A 10,937-nucleotide genomic window follows, 5' to 3' on the forward strand; every position below is an offset into this window, starting at 1 on the left:
ACTCTGCGCCCGGCTAGGAGGGGCTGTGCGCCTGTCCCAAGTAAAAGAGCAGTATGATCAGCTGGTGTGCTGAGTAAGTGAGGGTACGGTTCCCCTCCGCTCATCCCTAACTCCTCGATTCGGACTCTATGAGAAATTCAGAACCCTTTTCACGTTTGCCTTAAATCATCTCGATCTGTATACAAGCAACCAAAATTGGACGGTGTGATCATTTTAACAGGGCCTCAAGCACGCTTTGTCCACATGCCCCTCTGCGTTTCTCTGTAGACGGCGCCCTCTCACTGAAACATCGACATTTGTTGCCAAACACAATGCATAGCTCTGACTTTCAAGTCGCATTAAGCAGCACTCCTACTCCTGGTGGCGGACGGCAAGTCTTTTAGCCACTAACGTTGACATTTTAATTATGTTGGTAATTTTTCCGTATTTTAATTTTTAGAATTATGTTTTTGAGACTCCAACATACGTATGAACATTTTCCTAACCAATTATTGCTGCGAAAATAACTAGAATTACTTTCAAAAACCTTCCTCCCTAAAATAGTCACCGCTCTTAAAAATATCAGAAGGTGGATATAATCTTAATGTAATTTCTCCCACTTAGGTGTACACCACTGCATCGCAGGGTGCACAACCCCACAGGGGGTGCCTGAGCTCCGTGGCACGGTGTACAGATCTGTGAAACTTGCCACTATTCCCTCCGCGCACCAGTCCGTGTGAAACGCAGACACCGTGGACAGGAAGAATGTCACTGTTGACGTGTTTGTCTGCTCCCCTCGTGTTGTTTTGACGGTAGAGGTGGAGGGTGGGCAGGCGCTGTGCACACGGTCTGCTGAATAACCTGCCTTACAGGTACCATCATTAGAGAACGGATGCTGCACGAGGTAGTCTGCACAGACATGAAACAGTAGAGGAAAGTCGCGATTAAGAGCGTTTGCAAATGACGGTCAAGGGGAAGCCACTTCCACGGAGAGGTTTGTCTATAATGTTTCATATCCATACTAACTGTGGAAACTCGTACAGTGCTGGGGTCAAGGGTGGTAAATACACCCAGTGCTTCTATGAAAGTTCGCAGTCAACAGGGCCTGTGAGTGGAATACTATGAACGGGTACTTTTCTGGGTAGATGCGTAGAGCGCCAGTGACAGTTGTACCTTTTTCACGAGCAGGACAGTAGTATTGGTTCAATAGGAATGTGATAGGAATGTCTTCTCCAAACTAGGAGATTGTTAACAGTGCAGCGAGGCTGCCCGGCTTTTCTGTGCCATTTAAGGGGATGTCAGTCGCTGACCGCTGTGCACGATGCCAGTGGCGTGTTGTGGTGCACTGCGTGTCAGTGGTTTGTTGTGGTGCAACCCGTGCCAGTGCCTTGCTGCATGCAGCGCAGTACGTGTCAGTGGCGTGCCATTGGTTTGTTGTGCTGCAGGGTGTGTCAGTGGCTTTCTGTTGTGCGCCGCGTGACAGTGGTTTGTTGTGGTGCACCACGTGCCAGTGGCTTGCTACGGCGCAGTACGTGTCAGTGGCGTGCCATTGGTTTGTTGTGCTGCAGGGTGTGTCAGTGGCTTTCCGTTGTGCGCCGCGTGACAGTGGTTTGTTGTGGTGCACCACGTGCCAGTGGCTTGCTACGGCGCAGTACGTGTCAGTGGTGTGCCATTGGTTTGTTGTGCTGCACTGCGTGTCAGTGGCTTTCCGTTGTGCGCCGCGTGACAGTGGTTTGTTGTGGTGCACCACGTGCCAGTGGCTTGCTACGGCGCAGTACGTGTCAGTGGTGTGCCATTGCTTTGTTGTGCTGCACGGCGTGTCAGTGGCTTTACGTTGTGCACGGCGTGTCAGTGGTTTGTTGTGGTGCACCACGTGCCAGTGGCTTGCTACGGCGCAGTACGTGTCAGTGGTGTGCCATTGCTTTGTTGTGCTGCACGGCGTGTCAGTGGCTTTACGTTGTGCACGGCGTGTCAGTGGTTTGCTGTAGTTCACTACGTGTCAGTGGAATTCTGCGGAGCTCCTGGTGCCATTGGTTTGCTGTGCTGCAGCGGGTGTCAGTTGGGTTTGTTGTGCGCTTTGTGTCACTGCCTTGCTGTGGAGCCCTACATAGAAGTGGCTCGCTGTGGTGCACGACACGAGGCTCTTTTCAAGTTAGTTTCTAGGCAGCGCCCCAGTCCAGGGCTCACCAGGAAGCGGAAGGCAGGCTTGGCACGAGGAACGGGTTGGGAAGAGAGTCTTCGGGTCCACCAGCAGGCCTACCCTGCTCCACCAGTCTCTGAAACACCACAGACCGAGCGCTGCTTCCGACCTCTTGAGTCAGAGGCGCCTATTGGCGGGAGCTCTCAGAACCATATACCAGTGGCATCTTGAACCCCACCTACCTTAGCCCCCTCGCTTTCACAGCTTACGCGGGGAGGGGGGTGTTATTTGAAAGCCTAAATGCAGAAATAAACAGAGCACAGTGGGCAGCTTAGGCCGCTGGGCCCTGTTTATTTCTGCGTTGTGTCTTTCAAATAGCAGCAGGCGGTCTATTTCTTTCCTTGCACCGGGGCCCACATTCCACTGGCTACGCTACTGCCAGTGTGGGGCTGGAAGGAAGAGCGAAATAAAGAACATATGAAAAGAAGAAAGAAACCGTGACAAGAAGGAAGGGCCAAAAGCAGGAAAAGGTGGATGGAAGGGTAAATGGACGGATGAGTGAAATGAATGGCTGGAATGATAAACACCTAGACGAATGAATGGAAGTGTGGGTGGATTGATACGAGGAGAGTGAAATGGCGGCTGGATGAAAAAGGGATGTATATATGGGAAAAGGATGAAGGAATGGGCGTGTGAGAGGAAGGTTTGAAGGATGGGTGGGAGAGTTATGATGGAAAGGTGGATGGACAGAATGGTAAAGGAAGGTCAAATTGAAGCATGAAATGATGGATGGATGCATGGATGGATTCATGAAATGCTTAAAGGATGTAGAGATAGATGGACAGGAGTTGGGATGACGGGACCTCATATAGTGTGGGTGGGGTTTACTCGCTCCCCTCACCCAATGGCATTCGAGGTAGGGTCACAGTGGTGGTAGAGACACCCCTTGAGGTGAACGCTCTAGGTTCCCCTAAGGTGAGGGCTGAGGGAGCCCCTGGTTCCCGCTTGGTGAGTTGTCTGCGACGCCACAATTCGCCTCCTTTTGGGGGGAGTTTCCTCGGTTGCTTGGGTTCCCATCGGGAGAGTGATCTTAGAATGTTTTTTAATTTGTCTTTGTCTTGGGGTCAGTGCTAAATTGCCCCAGATTCTAGGTTCTCTCGTAGGTCCGTCTAAGAACGCCGGGTTTCAACGTATATTGAGGGGAATTACCCCTGACACCAGATTTCAGGTTCTCTGCATCTTGAATGCTGTGAAGTTCACCCCCGCCCTTTGAGGTGCATTATATAAGATCATACTGCTCTCCTGAAGGTCAGCGATTTGGAAACCCGATGCCCTGTTGTCCTCCAAAGGTGAATGGTGCGAAAACCCAGGTTTCCAGCTCCCCCCCCCCCCCACCGATCCTCTAGAGGTGAATGCTAAGAGATCCCAAGATCCTCTAGAGATGAATGCTAAGAGATCCCCCGATCCTCTAGAGATAAATTCTAAGAGATCCCCAGATCCTCTAGCGGTAAATCCTAAGAGATCTCAAGATCCTCTACAGGTGAATGCTACGAGATCCTCGATCCTCTAGCGGTGAATGATAAGAGATCCCCAGATCCTCTTGAGGTGAATGCTAAGAGATCGCCAGATCCTCCGTAGGAATGCTAAGAGATCCCAAGATCCTCTAGAGGTGATTGCCAAGAAATCCCCGGTCCTCTTGAGGTGAATGCTAGGAGGAGATCCCCCGATCCTCTAGAGGTGAATGCTAACAGATCCCCAGATCCTCTTGAGGTGAATGCTAAGAGATCCCCGATCCTCTAGCGGTGAATGCTAAGAGATCCCAAGATCCTCTAGAGGTGAATGCCAAGAGATCCCCGGTCCTCTTGAGGTGAATGCTAGGAGGAGATCCCCGGTCCTCTTGAGGTGAATGCCATGGGGCTACCAGATCCCGTTACCTTTTCAGGCAAATGCCATCGAGACAACCAGACCCTCCCCCTACCCCCACCACATCCCTCAGGTGGGTAGTCTGGAGAGGGCCGGGGGGGCGGCCAGTGTCAGAACAGGTGAGGCCGCCCCCACGCCATGCTGTTTACCGCTTTCATGTGCCTGACTCGGGCATTAAGAGAGGCGTCGGCGAGGTGTCACCGAGGCGTTGCTCGCCAGCCCACTGGGCCGTCAGGGGAGGGGAGGGCGAACAGAACTCATCCTCCCCACAAAGCCTCAAAAACCGACAGGGTCATCGCGGAAACAAACGGCACCAATGCGAGCATTTATCACTCTCGCACATTTCTGGCTGTGTAATGTGTACATTCCACACGCCTATTTATAGGGGGCTGCGACGCTGCCCTTTTCCTCACGACAAGACGCGTTTTAATCTATTACCTGTTGTTTTGTTTTGCTTTTACATTTAAAATATGATTCGAACCCGCAGTAGTTCGCGAACAGAGATTTTTATTGCAGAATACGGAAAGACGATGTTTTTTTGAAGGAGAAAACAATCCACCGGTATCAAACAGGAAAAATATAATAACATTTTTCAGTAGACCGATGCTTCTGTATCAGACATTCCATACCTCCAGCAAATCGAGTGTTTTTCGTGTAATCATAGACGGACATATTATGCCAGGGCGTCGAGTGGGCTGTTCAAACATTTGGGGGATAATGGCACCCCCCACAAAGGAATGGTTTGCGGAAAATTCATCGTCCTTTTAAAAGTTAAAGCAATTTTCGGGAGAATGGCTTTCACCCGGCGCTTTAAATTATTCAAAGCGGCCCCAATAATGCCCTATTATAGCGCCTGAATGATGCCAAGCAGCCCGGGTGCAATTTGTGCGCAGGGCTCGGATGCCTAAACCCCTCTCCTTTCTGCAGAGGTGAGGCGAGAACAATCCTGCCGGAGCCCAGACAGCGCGCAGCCAAATTGCTTCCCTTTCTGCAATCAGGCCATTTTAACTAGAAGGCAATTAACGCTATTAAATGGCGGCTCTGCATAAACACGTGTGGGTGAGGCGCGAGAGTGGGGCGGCTGCCTCGGTGCACCCCTAGAACCGGCTCAGAGGCAGCTTTGTGCCCGTAGCCCGGCGGAATATGCGAACCTCACTCGAACCTGCAGTATTCCAACGCATCTTATGCCTAAAGGAGACAAAACAAGCAACACGCATCCATAAAGAGACAACGGAGATTAAAAAAAAAGAAGAAAAACGACCTGCTCCCATTTTATAATTAAATACGAGCCCCCCTGATGTCTTTTCTGCATTCGTGTATTGCCGACGTAAGAAAGGAGACTGGCGCTGTTACTTTGCAATGCATCGCCATATAATGACTGGAAATACATTGCAAATTTAAAGAGCACTATAGGATAAATAAACATCGGAAAAAAAATACACTTGCGACAGGTGCTTGCGAATTTAAATCTATCTTATCTATCTATCTATCTATCTATCTATCTATCTATCTATCTATCTATCTATCTATCTATCTATCTATCTATCTATCTACCTAGCTAGCTATCTATTTGTCAGTCTGTCTGATCACGTATACACACGTTTTGGCGGTGTCGTGAAGCCCAGAATGGTTTAAAAAGAGTAGGGGGAGCGGTAATCTCAGACCGTGGAGATGACAAACACACCATGAACCGCTGCACAGGTAGGAAGACCTTCTTCAGGCGGTACCGCGGGGAAATGTAGCTTCCTGGCATATTGTTGCAGCAGCAGGGCGTCGTCCGCGAGACGATCATATAATTAGACTTTCATTTACATTTTCTATAATCTACCAGTTATTATCAAATCAGCACAGTGTGGGAGTTTGCGATAAAATAACAACTTTAGTAAAGGGAGCCACCCCCATCCCCTTTTCACAAAGATGTGTTGCTCTCCAAGGGGAGTGGATTTTATCAGAAAACATGCAGGCACTGGTGGTCTCTGAGAAGAAAAGATGCTAGCGCTTGGGAGCATCTTGGATTCATTTTCGCAGCGCTAGGGTCAGAGCAAAGGACGCCTGCAGAACCGATCAGCTGGAACGAATGTATACATTTTAAAAATGCAGTTAAAATGAGTCTACTAATTCAGCTTGCTCGTTGTTATCGTCATACAGCCGATTGTTTCACATCCTCATCCTGTGAGGACGGTGCTCTCTCGTGAACTCAGGCGAGCTTCGAGCCGCTTCGTTCCCATTGTGTCCCTGCACTGGAGCGCACCCAGAGTGTGAATGAACCGGAACCTTGCACCGCTCTGTTTACCCCAAACCAAAAGGCACCAACATATCAAACGGAGAATGTAGAGTGTTGAAGCGAGGCTTGAATCTTGATGAGTTTAATTACTGCAATTATCTGTCGATGAACCAACAAGCGCCTCAGATTTACCTGCTCGCGGAGTTCCGCGCGCTACCGGAATGTTCGCGAGATTCGTGGTGCGCTCGGGGCGGTTTATTACGGTTCTCTGTGAACTCAGCCCGTGGCGCGCCCGTGATGGGACCGTGGGTCAAGTCACAAAGCTTTTAGGTGATAAGGAAGATTGCCACACCTAAACAGGCGATCAATAGAAACAAACATCGATGTCGCAGAAACACTACTGCCATATAATGGAGTGGGATTTAAACACACTACATCTGGACCGAAAGCTTTAGCCCTTTATTTGGGAACAGTTGATGAATGTTTGGAACTGGCAATATTTGTTGTACTAGTAACGATTTCCGAGGGAACTCGTGTGTCTGCAGAAGGTTGCCAGGAACACACCTGGATGAGATTAGTAAATTTCCAATTTCAGCCGTGCAACGGCGATCGTATACAAATGCACAGGTGAAAACTTGTTTGCCTTAGTGAAACGGCACTCATTTTTCATTTTATTTTCTATCTGGAAAAATATTTTTCCAGAGGAGAAAACCTTTACCCTACACCCCACCAATTTTAGCCATGCTGCCTTCCCATTCCTATCATGGAAACGGTTTCACTCCTGCCCTCGACAGGAGTATATATATATTTATATATATATATATATATATATATATATATATATATATATATATATATATATATATATATATATATATATATATATATATATATATATATATATATATATATTCACTGAAAAAACCATAGATTTCAGGGGCGTTATAGTTAGCTGGACATTTCCCTCGTACAAAACCCTAGAAATTCCCCTGTTATAGTTAGTTCGGCTAACTATAACTCGCGCCCCCGCAATGCACTGCTAATGACGTCTCATATTACATCACTCATGACATGGTCAGTGACATCACTGATGACATCACTGATGACATCTCAAATGACATCACTGATGACATCACTGATGAAGTCATCCATGTGATAAATTAGTGCATCTTCTCACATATAACCTTTGATACACCGACTCAAAATTTCAGACGGCCCTTTTGACAACCATAGATACTCCAATACTAATAACTACTCACCCACTCATTGACTTTTAGGTCTACATACATCTCCACTCACTCACCTGTGCAGTCACTCATACTTACAGTCATTCTGTGCATTTATACACCTATATAGACACTCACCGCCAATCATCCATTGAGGTACTGACACATCTAGTCAGTCATGCAAATAATTAATCACAGCAAAATTTACTCACCTATACAGTTAAAAACACTCAAGTTCACTTATTCGTAAAAATACTAACAAATTCTGTGTCTTCCTGCAGAAAAACAAACAGCACATGACACAGATATCCTTGCACTATGGTGCATACAGCCCCTCCCAAAATCACACACTCTCACATAGAGATAGTTATATACTCTTACACAGATATACACTGCGTTTCACATATGTAGTTACTGACACATATACAACTGAGATATACATTCAATCACTAACACACCCATACATACACTCACCCAACCATACAGTCCATCACAGATGCACTCTTAAAAACATGCACCCACTGAATCACCCACTCACACATCTAGTCACAGAGTCACACACACCCTACCCACACAAACACTCAGGCACCCATACAGATACTCAGACAACCAATCAATAACCCATATAGACACTCGTATAGCTATTCACAAAACCATGCAGCCACTTATACACCAACACACAGACACATACAGACATTCACACAGTTTAGTCACTAGTCTGCAGTAAGATACATTTAATGACTCACTTATAGACTCAGTTACGCACCTAGAAAATCATTCATTCACACACTTGTACACCCACTTATTTTTCAACAGGCCTTTCCCTATATATATTAAACATAATAAAACGGTTCAGAAATACATACTCAATGGATGATGTCATCAGTGATGTCATCAGTGATGTCATCAGTGATGTCACTGACCATGTCATGAGTGATGTAATATGTGACGTGAAACCTATGGTTTTTTCTGTGAATTTCTAAGGTTTTTTAAATGCCAATTCCTAACTATAACATGCATGAAACCTATGGTTTTTTCAGTGAATATATATATAGATATAGATATGGATATATAGATAGATATATCTATATACATATAGCTAGATATAGATATAGATATATATAGATTCACTGAAAAAACCATAGGTTTCACACATGTTATAGTTAGCTGGACATTTTACTGATAAAAAACCAATGAAATTCCCCCGTTATAGTTACTGTAGGCAACTATAACTCACGCGACCGTAATCCTCTGCTGATGCTAATACTGTATTTAGACACTTATTTGCCCATGTCTTCTTCCATTAAATTTTAGCTATACATATATTACAAATATTTTTTTTTCATAAAGACACATATGTCATCAGCAGAGGATTACGGTCGCGTGAGTTATAGTTGCCTACAGTAACTATAACGGGGGAATTTCATTGGTTTTTTATCAGTAAAATGTCCAGCTAACTATAACATGTGTGAAACCTATGGTTTTTTCAGTGAATTTGCAAGGTTTTTTAAATGCTAATTCCTAACTATAACGTGTGTGAAACCTATGGTTTTTTCAGTGAATTTGTACGGTTTTTTAAATGCTAAGTTACTTTACGCCATTTGTGGCGTGCGCGCCCACTTAACGCAGTTCGTTCCGTGCGCGCACGGTGCGCTTCGCGCACCGTGCGCGCACAGTGAGCACGCGGTGCGCTTCGCGCACCGCGTGCCCACGTTACGCTAGATGGGCACCGTGCGCACATGGAGGACATATGATGAGCAGCGTTGTGACAGGTAAAATATATGTTTTGCTTTTGCTGTAATAAGCCATGCACGAATGGTGCCCTTCGGGCACCATTTGCACACAGGGTGGGGAGAATGTGGATATTTTTTTTTTTTTTAATTATTTATTACCGTACGCGTACGGTAAGCATAATCGGCGAAATTTTCGAAAAAATTAAAATTGCCTTTTTTCACTTGGGGGATCGTTGGGGACTCCCTCGACATGGCTAGGTGCTTGGGAGCTGTCTAAACAGCCCCTTTACATGTTTTTGCACTTTGTTTTTCAACCCCCTGTCAGAGTGCGAGAGAGAAAATGGCGGCCGCCGCTTTCTGGTTTCGACCGATTTGAATGTTTACTAAGATCTAACGGCCAATCAGAATCGCGCTCGCGCACGTCACCGTACGCGTACGGTAAGCGCACCGTAAGCGCACCGTAAGCTGCCTCAGATATATATATTGATTTAAAGGCTATTTTCTCAGAATCTACTGAACAGATTTACACCAAACCTACAAAAGGCACTTCCTTGACCTGAGGACTACCTCTCTTCCAAATTTCATTAAATTCTGTTCAGCCGTTCGGGCTCTAGCTCTGTCTAAAGGTCCTATGGAAAAATGCATGGGAAAAACGCGTTTTGGGACCCCCCTTTTATCTCAGCCCCCGCTTGACGAATCCCCCCGAGACTTTCAGGGTAGGAGCGGAGCTCAACGACCCACCTATTTTGAAAATTTTGCGAGGATTCGTCGACCGGCGCCAAAGTTATTCAAAATAGAATGTTGCGGATTTCCTATGGTAAGAGGGTCCTAACTATAACTATCTACTGGCGACCGCCAGTAGATAATATATATATATATATATATATATATATATCACCTACTGGCGGTCGCCAGTAGGTAGTTATAGTTAGGACCCTGTTTCCATAGGAAAGCCGCAACATTCTATTTGGAATAACTTTTGCGCCGGTTGACGAATCCTCGCGAAATTTTCAAAACTAATGGGGCGCTATGCTCCGCTCCTACCCTGAAAGTCTCGGGGGGATTCGTCAAGCGGGGGCTGAGATAAAAGGGGGGTCCCAAAACGCGTTTTCCCCATGCATTTTTCCATAGGACCTTTAGACACAGCTACAGCCCGAACGGCTGAACAGAGTAACATGAAATTTGGCAGAGAGGTAGTCCTCAGGTCAAGGAAGTGCCTTTTGTAGGTCTGGTGTAAATCTGTTCAGTAGTTCCTGAGAAAATAGCATTTAAATCAATATATATATCTGAGCCAGCTTACGGTGCGCTTACGGTAAGCTTACTGTACGCGTACGGTGCCGTGCGCGAGCGCGATTCTGATTGGCTGTTAGATCTTAGTAAACATTCGAATCGTTCGAAACCAGGAAGCGGCGTCCGCCATTTTCTCTCTCTTGAACTCTGATGGGGTGAGGATAAACGAAGGCCAAAAACATATAAACGGACTGGTTAGACAGCTTCTAACCACCTAGCTTTGATGTATGTGTCCCCAAAGTACCCCCAAGGCACTTTGCGAAAAATCGCCGATTACGCTTACCGTACGGTAAAAATAAATAAATAAAAAAAAATTATCCACACTCTCCCCACCCCGTGTGCAGACGTGTCCCGCAGGGCACCATTTGTGCATGGCATATAACAATTTAGAAATCGAAACGATTAACTTTCACAACGAAGCG

Source organism: Triturus cristatus, chromosome 3_1 (assembly GCF_964204655.1).
Source record: "Triturus cristatus chromosome 3_1, aTriCri1.1, whole genome shotgun sequence".
NCBI lineage: Eukaryota > Metazoa > Chordata > Amphibia > Caudata > Salamandridae > Triturus > Triturus cristatus.